The sequence below is a fragment of the Bactrocera neohumeralis genome, chromosome 2, assembly GCF_024586455.1.
Source record: "Bactrocera neohumeralis isolate Rockhampton chromosome 2, APGP_CSIRO_Bneo_wtdbg2-racon-allhic-juicebox.fasta_v2, whole genome shotgun sequence".
Classification (NCBI taxonomy): Eukaryota; Metazoa; Arthropoda; class Insecta; order Diptera; family Tephritidae; genus Bactrocera; species Bactrocera neohumeralis.
In genome coordinates this window covers 52,147,411-52,160,533 of record NC_065919.1, presented here as the reverse complement: position 1 = coordinate 52,160,533, position 13,123 = coordinate 52,147,411, and positions in this window count along the sequence as shown.

The following is a 13,123-nucleotide window of genomic DNA, read 5'->3' as shown; positions in this document are numbered from 1 at the left end:
CCGTCCTGCTATATGATGCAGAGGCATGGACGATGACAACATCTGATGAGTCGACGGAACGAGTTTTCGAGAGAAAGGTTTTGCGAACGATTTATGGTCTTTTGCGCATTGGCAACGGTGTATACCGCAGTCGATGGAACGATGAGCTGTACGAGATATGTACGAAGACATTCCGCTCTAGGTGTTACACTTGCACTGCCGTTCAGCTGTCTGGATTAGTGTTTTCTCCTGAACATCAGCCACTAAATCACCACTTAGGGTCCTACAAGAGTAAGCTCCGGTCTTAAAACCTTCCATTAGTCGCCAAATTTTTTCGAAGAATTTTCGACCATAACCCCTGTCGGCCAGGTAGTCAAGATGCTCATACACACGCATTTCAGCTTCTATCTTTTTATCAGCTCGCGGTATCCATGCCACCCTCATGTTGATCGTAATTTTGCGAATTAGGCTGTCTGCTTTCTTTCCATTGCGACTCAACAGTCTTCATCGTACAAGCTGTTATTTCGACCTTAACGATAGTTCGACCTTACCAGTGGTCTCATTTGTAGCTGTACGTAAGGAGCTTGAAATGCCGTTACACGGTCCCCTTATACCGAATTGCTGATGAGTGCTCTCAGAGAGCAGGAGTCGAGTAGAAAACCGTATCGCTGTCGGTTGTGATAGTAGTTTTCGACGTCGTTCCTTTCGTGTACAGAAACGGACGAATAACTTCCCTACAACTAGTTGTTGCTAGGTCCTTGGAGCGTACGCACGTCAAGGACACTGCATACATGTCGTCCATATATCAAAACATGAATGGTCTGATTTCGAACTTTCCGATCCGGAAGCAGCCAAATAGCTTGTTGAATTTTCTTGTGCTGGAATCTAATACTACAGACAATCATATTTCGGACCACTGCGAAATCGATCCGCCTCAACCCAGGAGAGGTTTCCGTCAAGGGGCTTGAACTTTCCGACTATTGTACCAAAGATACCATTTTTGCCCACCCTGGCGTTAAAATCGCCAAGCACAATTTTAACATCGTGGCGTGTTAGTCATAAGCACGCTCCAGTCACTCATTAAACGTATATCATATCGTCCTTATCTTCCGTCGGGTCGTTGGCGGAAATCATTGTTATGTTGAACATTTTTGCTCTAATGCGGATTGTGGCTCATCCACCAGAGTGAACTCCAGGATTCAACGACTGAGTCTTCCCCCCTCCACAAATCCCATACCGAATTTTGCGCTCCTTTATATGGCCGCTGTAGTAAATGTCACAAGGATCTATTCGTCTTCATGCTTGTCACGTCCATCGCATTTTTTGGGCGACAGTGATGTTAGCCTTTACTTTTACGCGAACATCAAGCAGCTGTGTATCGGACCGTACATTCTAGGTCCATACCTTAAGTCCTTATTATGTTTGCTGTGGTTGTCATCAAGAATGGGATCTTCATCCGAGGCTGCTATTTCGTTTTCGTTTCTATGAAATATGGATCTACATAACCACAACCGACCCGAGCATTACTTCAACCAAGAACTTTCAAACTCGGAAGAGTCCACAAAATAATTTGAAGATCACGCGTCATTTTACATTATTTTCTACTTGGAATTAGAACTGAATTAGTTTGACTGCATGTTTTAGAAAAAAAAAATAACAGCTTATCGTTCTACCGAGTACCGAAGTACCAGTTTGACAATGGAATGCGATAGTGCAACAAGTATGTTCGCAGTTAAGTGTTTTGCCGAAGTATCAACTAACCAGATTAACATATTCGGCCTGAACATCTCTAATATAAAGAAAAAATGTATCAATCGTAGAGTCTTCAAGACAGGTAATAACTGTTTATTGAAACCCATAAGCGGCAGGGAATGAAAAATAATGATTTTGAGAACCGTTTGGGTGGAATAAAACAAGAAGCCGGAAAACATGTAGATTAACCCCTTATATGTAACTACCGTTATACAGTATAGCAGTTGTGTAATGGTTGTGGCAATGGTAACGGCATTGCAGCCACTTTCAGTATTTTCGGCAATAAACTCATTTCATTTCACTGATTACACTTTTGTAGCGGGAGGAGGAGGTTGTGTGTGAATAAATAAAAGTGAAAGGAAAATGGAAATTATGAAATACATTACTGGCATATATTTTACACATACAAACACATGTATTTGCCATTTGCTCAACATGTGTGCGGCACAAAGCTTTTAAAAATGTTGATTTTTAATTTCGAATGGCAAATATTGCACGTTTTTGACGTAAATGGAAAATCAGCGAACTAACAAAACGCATGAAGCCACCCACTTAGCTCTCTGCTGTCGTTTTTTAAGCGCAAAAAGTTAAGTGTAAATAACAATAATAACAATAGAAATATATTAAGCGTTTTTTATTATTAATTTTACAGAATATTTATTTTTTAAACAATTGTAAATGGTAAACAAATAAAAAAGTTTAGTTGTGGAGCACTTAATAGCCGGCTTTATGTTATTGTTGACATTTATAAACATTCATAACTCTAGCAGTAAAGTGAAAAACGCACACACATACAGCTGAGTCGGTATGGAAATGACGCTGAGTTGATAGTCCATATTTTGCAATATTGTTATATAAACAAATATGTGGAATGTGAGGTCATTTATCAAGCTGAGAGCGTTTACAAAAATATTTATATATGACCGAATAAGCCGCGCAGATGTATACAGCGAGTATTTCAAACGTATGTACATATACTACTGTGGGCAAAAAATAATAAGACTTTTTAATTTAATTTTCGCGCGAAAGCCCATTCGCCGTAATTTTTAGGTTGGTATGACTGTCAAGACCAACTGCATCAATGTCAAACCGAAATAGTCATTCGAGTTTGGTATATGCTTAACTTTATGAAGTACATTAAGCGCATTTGGCGATTTTTACTGTGAATGAAATTATTCATCAAAGAAGTTCCATTAAATTTTATGTGCGGAATCAAATTTCTGTTGTCGAAACGTTCGGAATGTTGGAAAAGTCCTCCGATGATAGTTGCAATTGTTTTGATTGGAACACAGAGGCGAGAACACGTTGACAACGAAGCACGTCCAGGACGGCCAACAACTGATGACCAACACGTCAATAAAATAAAAGAACCGTCTTGAGAATTGACGATTAACAGTCAGAGATCTTGCTGGCAACGTGGGAGTATCGGAAGGATCAGTGAAAACGATTTTGTAAGATAATTTGGACCATAGAAAAGTGAAAGCACGATTGGTTCCAAAATAGATAAATTTTTTCAAAAAAAATGCGTCACTGTAACGTCTGTGAAACAATGCTTTCCGACTACCAAGATGTCATGAAACGTTCAGTGTTTGTTCGGAAAGTAATAGGACTGAGTCGATTTAAAAAAATTATTGAACCAATCGTTATAATTCTTTAAAAACTTCAAAATAGGCTCCTTCTGCGTCTATGCGTCGCTTCCAGTGCAATTTCCATGCATTGTACGTGTCACGAAAAGCATTCTCCGGAATAGCCTTGAGAGCCGAGGTGCATGCTGCTTGGATCCCCTCAGTCGTCTTTTCAGGCAAGGAAACAAAAAAAGTTCGGGGGGCCACACCCGGGCTGTAGGGCGGCTGCGAAAGCGTTGCGATGGCACATGTTCAAATTTTCTTGGCACACTTCCACTCGTCGCAATTTCTGGTCGTCTGTGAGCACTTCTGGGACCATCTTTGCGCACACCTTGCGCATGTTCAAGTGACCCGTCTCAAAGTAATGAACAACAGATTTTGATAAATTTAACATCTGTGCAATTAAACGGATATTTAGTCGACGGTCTGAGTTCAAAACTTTGCGCACACGAGTCACATTGTCGGTGTTTGTCGAAGTCGCAGGTCTCCCAGCACGGTCTTCATCAGCGACCTCTTCCCGGCCCTCCAAAAAGGCCTGGTGCCACCGAAACACACCACTTCTTGCCAAAGCAACATCTGGGTAAGCCTGCTTGATCATATCAAACGTCTCTGTCACAGATTTACCGAGTTTCACACAGAATTTAATCGCGTACCTCTGCTCTAAAGAACGCTGCATTTTCGGCTTGCACCACTCACAGAAACACGACGCGCGCATATGTATATTTGTCCTGATTCTCCAGGTGCTCGGAGACAACTGACCAGCCGCTCGTTCGTTAGCTAGGAGCGACCTCTACCGAATCCAGTCAGTGCGCACACAGAAGAAAATCAGTCCTATTGCTTTCCGGACAAACCCTGTCTTATTACTGGCAATGAGTCTTGTATCTATGCTTACGACCCGGAAACAGACGATCAATCGGCCGAATATCGTGGCAAAGGTGAGCCGAAGCCGACGAAAACAACGTCATAACAGATCAAAAATCAAGGAATGTTGACCGGTTTCTTCAATTATCGATGTGTGGTGCACTTAGAATTCATTCCGACTGGCCAAACTGTCAACAAGGACTACTATTTGAGTGTTATGCGTCATTTGGGCGAAGCTATTCGTAAAAAGAGTTCGGAATTATGGATCGACAACTCTTGGTTTATGTTCCAGGATAATGCACCGACGCATACTAATTTTCAACCAATATTGTGCCGCAACCACCGTATTCGCCGGATTCAAACTCAAACGACCGCTCCGGGGAAACCGTTTTGAGTCAATTGAAGACATTAAACGGGAACGGCTACACGCATTGAAGGCTATTCCGGAAATTGACTTTAACAACTGTTTCGAACATTGGCAAAAACGTAGGCACAAGTTTATTGGGACCAAGAAACATTGTTTTCAGGGAGGCGACATCGATTTTGAAGAATAAATTACGGATTTTAAAGTTATGAGCAAAGTCTTACTATTTTTTGCTCATAGTATTATGTACGATTATATTCAGTATGTGTACTCACATAAGTACATTCAATTTCATGCAAAAGAGCAATTATTATACTCTTTTATATTTTTTATAATTTCATTTTTTCAATTCCGAATTTCGCAGTTTACTTTTTACTATACTCATACTTGTCATGGAGTAATTGATTTGATTGACATGTGGCAGCAGTTGTGGCACGTGGTGGCCCACTTTGCTGCCGCTGTGGCAAAAAATATTGAGGAAATAGACAAATTCAAATGAAATAGATAGCTTTTTTAGATATTTCAATGAAATTGTTTGCAACTCTATTTTAGTGCTGCCATATACCTCTGTTTAGGAAGATATACACATGTACATACATAGGTGGAAAGTAGTTGTATATGACGACATACATATGTATTTGGTAGTATTTCCTAATAAACCAAATTTGTATTTTATATTTTCATTAAAAGATGAGATAACAAGTCGTTAGAACACCTAAAAAAATGATCTAATTAACTAACTGATCTGGAAATCCAAGCTTAGCCACTTTACGCGTTTTTATTTGTAGATCGATTAGGAAGAAAGATAATTAGCGAGCGCAGAGAAAATCTCTACAGAAGTTTCACTTTGTCAAAACCTCCCCTGATTTGAAGAATTTATATTCTTTCACATTTTCACAAGATTAAATCACGAAATACGCAACCAAAACAGAGGGCGTAAACGAGATATATTCTTGATTTAAAGAGGTCCTTCTGGCTGGCTGAAATTAGAAGACTCAACGCTCTTCATCGATACATAAGGGTATTTTTTCCACACCGAAGAGTGCTTACTACCCCAAAGGACCGATGTTTCAATTGTCCAAGTGCCCGTGATCTTTTTCTAAACCTAACCTCTGGATATATTGAGTCTAATAGAAATAAATCCATTATTTTGGCACTAAATTGATGGTTTTATTTCGCAGCCGGAGCTTCTGGCGAGTCACTATCGACGAGTGTCATGGAGTTGTCCTGATGGAACACAATTCGTATACTATTAGCTAAAGCTGACTATTTCTGGGCTATTACTTTTTTAAGATGGTCCAATTGCTGACTGTAGAGATCCGAATTTTGACCATAGCTGTATAAGAGCAGCTCCTAATAATTATTCCCGTCCAATACTAAAAAAAGTTGCTGTTGACAGCACGAAAAGAAGCTGCCTTTATGTCGCTATGTCTGAATTTGGTATCCCCGCAAAACTAATACGTTCGATACCAAACGAGGTTTCAGACAAGGTCAACCTCGAAACCCAAAGCAGAATAACTCTTGCCAACGGGTGCTACTTCGGACTAAGTAAGTAATTGAGAAGTAAAGTCCTCTCTCGACAAACAAAGAACTAAAAGTCACTCATCATTCCCATCCTGCCATACGCTGCAAACGATGGACGATTACAACATCTGCTGAGTCGGCTTTACGAGTTTTCGAGAAAGGTTCTGCGGAAGATTTATAGTGCTTTTCGCATTGGCCATGGCGAATATCGCATTCGATGGAACGAGCTGAATGAGATATACAACGATGTAGTAAAGATATGGCGTCCGAATGAATGAAGACACTGCAGCTCTGAGAGTATTCGACGTAGTCTCCGGCGAGGGAAGCAGAGGAAGAGGAAGACCTCCACTCCGTTGGAAATATCAGGCGGAGAAGGACCTGGCTGCACTTGGAATCTCCAATTGGCACCAAACAGCGAAAAGGAAGAATGACTATGACTCTTTTGTAAACTCGACTATAACCGCGGTATCTACGCCAATAAAGAAGAAGAAGAAGAAGAAGAAAAATTATATTATTATTTTTGCAAGAGCTTACATAAGTGCCGGTCGAGTTCAGTCTATACCTAAATTATTATTGAAATATTGTCGCTGTACTCGAGTAGATGGAAGAAGTAACTATTAACCAAATGGTCGTGAGTTCAAAATTCAGAAGCAAATTCTCAGAAATAAAAATTGTACAAGCACCTCAAATATTTGTGATTATTAAAATTGCAATAAATTTTAGAAACATGGTGCATTAAGATTATCCAAACTTGGTAAGCATATTGAAATTTGGACGCTGACCTAGAAATTAGAAAGGCATGTAAATATGTTTCGACCAAAAATTTGTTCTCAAAGAACTGTTAATAACACAGAAATTCCACAGCAGGGAACAAATTATGAATCAATTCTACGCTATAAAGACAAAGAAACCCGTAAAAAGACGAAGGCTGTGTGTATGATCCTGCTTTAATTGTGCCTCAAGGTCATGACAACAAAAGAAGATGGTTTCCAAAAGCGGTGCAGCAATCGGTAACAAGCAACGCTTATTTTCTCCTATATTGAAAAGATTTCCAAAAAAATATCACGCACCAGAAAATCCCATTGCTCATAAATTTGAAGAAAGTTTTAATTGTAAATATAGCTTATTTAAAGCGATCGTATAATTTCTAATATGAAATTATGTTCAACTTCTGTTCAAACTAGTTTAGGGCTCAAATTTTTATCCTTTCCAAAGTATCTACATTTTACTCAAAAATCGCTTATTTACAACCGCATTTGCGGGATTAAGAGAAAGTACACACATCACGGTCAACACATTTCAATTTTAATTGCAATACTAAATGCAAAATAGCAGGCCACATGATGTATGCCGGCACTCTATGCGAACTCAACTATGCATGAAGGCGTCGCGAATCGCTTTTGCCAGGTATGCACATAACGTATGCCGGAAAGAACGTGTGTACGTACGTACCATACATTGTGTAAGCCGTTTACAACACACACATATATATTTGTATGTGTGGCCGGGTGGCTAACGATGAAAAGTCCGATAACAAGCTGGCTCGCCAACTCATTGGCATGTGAGGGTCAATAGGAAAAAACTTTTGACCAATATGAAAAGGCAAGCCGGTTCTAAGGATTGTAAAAACTGTTTAACTTTAAAAATACTTTCCAAAAAGTATCTAAATACTATGGCGGTCCTTAAAATATTGAGACTGTTTAATTATTTTTATTACAAAAATTCACGTTTTGTAAAGAATATATTTCGCGCGCTTCGCCCAACATACTCGGCCCGCTGCGCATACTATTCGCAACACCATCCCCCATCTTGAGACACAGCATTCCTTATTGGATAATATTCGACCGAATAGACCACGTCCAGCACATGTTGAAAAAAATATAGCATCCGTAGGTGAGAGTGTACACGAAGACCGTGTAGAGTCCATTCGGCGCCGTTCGTAGCAACTCGTACTGACGTATGGAACGATGTGGCGCATTTTATATTGAGATCTTAAATTGAAAGCATGCAAAATACAGCTTGTGCAAGAACTGAAGCCGCTCGACCAACCCAAGCGACATCGCTTCGCTCTATGGGCTCTTGAAAACTTTCAAGAAGATCCGACGTTTTCGAGCCCAGCGTTGGACCTCATTTCTAACTCAATGCGTATGTAAACAAGCAAAATTGCCGCCTCAGTGGCGAAGAACCAATTGAAGAGATTCAAGAGCTGCCATTTCATCCAGAAAAAACAACGCTTGTGATGTGTGCTTTGGTGTGGTTTATGGGCCGGTGGAATCATCGGTCTATATTGCTTCAAAAATGATGCCGGTGAGAACGCAACCGTCAATGGTGACCGTTATCACGCCATGATAAGCTACTATTTGAAATTCAAGCTCATGATCTCGGCGACATTTGGTCGCAACAAGACGGCGCCACTTTCCACACTTCGCATCAATCAATTGATTTATTGAGAGAACACTTTGGTGAGCAGATAATTTCAGGTTTTGGGCAGATCGATGGTCACCAAAATGGTGTGATGTCATTCGTCAGTTACCAGTCGAAATACTCGAATGAGTCAACGGATGGACTATCTGAGACGTAGCCGTGCCAACATTTGAAAGAGATAATCTTCAAAAAATAAATGCCAAAGAATGTTCTTTTGAATGATAGTAAACACTCTCCATTAAATTTGAAGTTTCTGTGTTTTTTCTTCAAAAAGGTAGGGAACTCCGAAATGCTCAAGATCTTTCCAGTGAGCATTTTGAAGTTTGTGAACCAAAAAGAAGCCACGGATCTAGTTTCGAAGAATGCGGTAAATGCGAAAGTAACTCTAATTTTTTTTTTTATTAAGGGGTCAGTAGGGTAAAAAAAACGTTAATTACTTTTTTTATTTATCAAAATTTTTTCATTATTCTAGTAGGGACGATAACCATTAAGGTACTTTTTAATAATAAATTGGGTTTTTGTGTTTCAGATGATCCAAACATAAGAAATTAGGTCCGCCAGTGAAAAAACGCATCTCATTCATCCAGCCATTTCTCCGACAGATGTCATCAAAAAATTCCGAAAAAAAATTTGTTTATACACTCCACGATATACCTCATGATATGTGAAAAAAGTTCTATTGTAGAATAAAAATTTCTATGAAAAAAATGTCAAAAAAACAAGCCAGATTACCCTACTGACCCCTTAATCGTTTTTATTGATTCCTGATACGATGTATTGTTTGGATAAAGTAGATAAGCCGTTAAAGCAGCTTTTGTGGACTCCCTTCAAGCGTTCCAATAACAATATATATAATAGTCACCCTTCGAGGATTTTTTTCCTTTTTTCCAAAGGCATCTCAAAATATTGACGTTTATCTTCACCAACTGAGTACACGCGGATAATTATCGATTATAAATCCTGATGATAAGTCTTACGTCCAATTCGTTCCTTCAATGGCTCCAGATCTTCAGCTATCCCTATCAATTTCATGTTAGGATCTTCATAAAGCATTTTTGAGTGTTGTAATTGAATCTTGGCTTATAAAATATTTGTATTCAAATATTTTGGGATCTCAGCTTTTTCTTTGGTCGAAGGAGAGACGAACAGAATTTATTAGAAAAGCTGCTAGTATCCATGTAGGGAGTTATTGAAATAAAGATAGGGCTAAACTTCCCCACTGTACTTAACGATCCCGCTAACCCACAAAAACCCACAAAACCCACATGGAAATATTCACCTAAAATTTCCTACAGGATCTTCGTTGGCATTTGCATTTGCATGCACTGCGCACAGCGAAATAAAGAAATATAAATAAAACGGGACAAAATTGAAAAATCCTTCAACAGGCAACTGCAAGCCTGTACCGTTATAGCGTTGTTGGTGTTGGTGTATGTACATACAGTCATTTCTATTCAGCCATTCAACTAGTTGGTGGCGCTGCTTTATGGTCGTTTTGTTGCCCATTATTGCTTAGCCCGAGTAAATTTCATTGATGATCGCGGAGTAAATTGCATTTGCGGTCAGCAAACTCAGCACACACACGCGCGCGCGCGCATACACATGCATATACACAGCAGACATCAGCGTTGCTCACCTCATTTTTAAGCATGGTTTTCTTTTTGAGGTCAAGCCACCAGCAGCCAGTGCTTGCAACTCACTCCGCCCGCTCATAATCTTACTTTCATTCGTTCCATTTCGTTGGCTATGCGGCCATTTTCAATTTCAATACAACATTACGGTTTTTAGGTTTGGTCAAACTCGAATTTCATTTGCGCTCAGCGGTGCACTCGGTCTGTTTGCCTGTTTGTATGAGTACATGTGTGTGTGTGCATAACTGTATTTATACTGTTAACTGTTTTTCACATTATTTCGTTCGTTGTTTAATGTGTATGTGTATTTGTGTAGGTATGTTTGTAGGTGTGTGAGTTTAGTTTGCCGGGCTTGGATATCGGTCCGTTAAGTGGTTAGTTGGCCGCACATTCGTTTAGTTTCAATTGCCATTATGGTGCTAATAGGAGTGGCAATGGCCAGAAGCAATACACCATGTATCTAGCATGATTCTAGCTTTCGCTCATTGCCTGTTGTTGGTGCTGATTTCTGCTTGCACGTAAGCCCCATGCCACACCCATTGATACTGGGTTACTTAAACAGATTTTAATTTTGGTTTGTTTGTTTTATTGCATCGCCATTTGTAGTTGTCTGCGCTGGAAATAATTCATTTTATTTTCTTTCTTTGTTATTTTTGTGTTTTGCTAACCGTTGAAATAACCCAAGCGCTTCGCTGTGGAGATATAAAATCATTTTTATCCTTTTATTTCAAATATATTGAGGTGTATTTCTTAAATTTTCTTCATTGTTTCTTTGTTTTCAACATTTCGATATTCTATCGAAATAAAGGGTGTGTCATTCTTTATTTTTCTTTTTCTTTATAACCATTGCCTTTCTAACTTTGAAGTAACAACGTGAGCTTTTTATATTTGAGAAATTTTTATTAAACTTGGCTATTTACAATTTGAGTATATAAGAAATTTTCAATACAACAACAATCAAAATGGTTATATTTATTTTTTTGTAGTTCGTCAATTTTGGTCTGAAGATTGCTGGCTTAAAATGTTTGAGTTTGAAGTAAGACCAAAAAGGACGTATCAAAACGAACCAACTTTGAAAATAATGGTGGTCAATCAAATTCACCTCTTTTTGAAATCAGATCAAAGAAAGAACCAAGCAACTTTTCTCATAAAACCTAAAACGTTTGCCTCGGAGTATGTCACGGTGGCTTGTCTTCTTATATTTATTATAAGCCGGAATCATTTTCATGCCTAATAAGTCAGAAAAATTAAAAAATAACTTATTTTTAGTAATGCTACTCTGGACGATTTTGGGGTTGAGTCAAACTTCAAACTCTTAATTTTCAGTCTTTTGTGCGACAGAGTGATTGAAATGGAATGGTTCAACGCATGTGCTCAACGAAATGTGAGTAGGAACGCCACTAGATAGATTTGTCTCTCGTCTTCTATGGATCCTGATCGTTAATGACCTGCTTAAAAAACTTGAGAATCGTCTGTCAGGTGACTGCTTATGCAGACAAGGTAGCACTTTTGGTCAAAAGAAAGTTCCTGAATACGTATACGAGTTGTCAGCGTCGTAACAAATTGGGCAGTCGGAAGTGGTCTCGCCATCAACCCAAATAAAACAGAGATGATTTTATTTACTAGAAGCTACAAGATCCCTTTATACTGCTGTAAAAGAGCCATTGGCAAAAAGTCAGGTCTTTCATCGAGAGTGGTCCTCTGGCTCTTAGACACTATAATCAAACTCATTATGTACCATGAAGTCTTTATGTGGTGAGGGGCTCTAGAAAAGACCACACTTGCAAAGAAACTCGAGAGCGTTCAGCGGTGCTCATCAGCACATATGGTGACCTAAGGCTCACTCCAACCCTGGCACTTAACGCCATCTTGCACGTAGACATCGTCGAAAGGCTGCGAAAGCTGCTATCAGACCCAGAAAATCTGGGTTTTTAAAATCCTCACACACTTTGCCATCGTACCGGATCACTTGGATCAAGGAGTCCCCAAACCGAACTCTGGCAGCTCCTTTGTGGTTGGGAAGAAGTCGTTGGAGAAGAGGGGCAGTGAGCTTATTTACGGATGGGTCAAAGCTTGGGAGGGAGGTTGGGGGGTTTACTGTCAGAAGCTCTCCATAGCATTGAGTGTCTTTGTGATAAGTCTGGTATCGGTGCCAGGCCACAGTGGGATGGCAGGAAATTGTAAAGCTGATGAGCTTGCAACAAAAGACATCCTAGAACCGCTATCGGTAGAATGGGAGTGGGTCGGTGCTCCCTTATGCTTTAGTGTTCTACCACTAGATACCTAAGGTTCGCGGAAGATTGGCGTGCGCTGGGTCACCAACGGTACATGCGCTGTCGCAAAAGCCTTTTGCCCAAAAATTTATCGCAGGAGATCTAGTGATCTCTTTGCCCTCAGTAAAGCTAGCCTCTCCCTAGTTGTGGGGCTTTTAACAAGACATCGCCCTATGGGCGTGAATGCTATAAGACTGAGAATCTTACCAGACGCCATCTGTAGAAGCTGTATGGAAGAAGATGAGGCGGAAACAACACAACACTTCCTTCTTGACTGATCCGCGTTTGGTAAGTCAAGATTTAAACACCTCGGAGCACATACCTTCAGACATCCCACCGAACTGTATTGGCTACTAAGTGTTTTGCTAATTAATAAGCTCGAACACAAAAGTTCTCCTTTTCGATGGCTTCATCTTCATCATGCGATCTCTTTAGATCATCTATCTAACCTAACCTAACCTAGTCATGCAATATATAGTAATATTCCATCATGCCACTAGGCAGTGTAAAAATCGCTTACAAAAACCAAGTTCAGTATCGTTATATCGAGTTTTGATATTTAGCGCTTCAAGATTACAATTGTACTAAATGGATGTTTCCAAAACATGTCTAGCCTTCTCTTAGTAAAATTCAAATAGATAGATATAGATATAGATATAGATATAGATATAGATATAGATATAGATATAG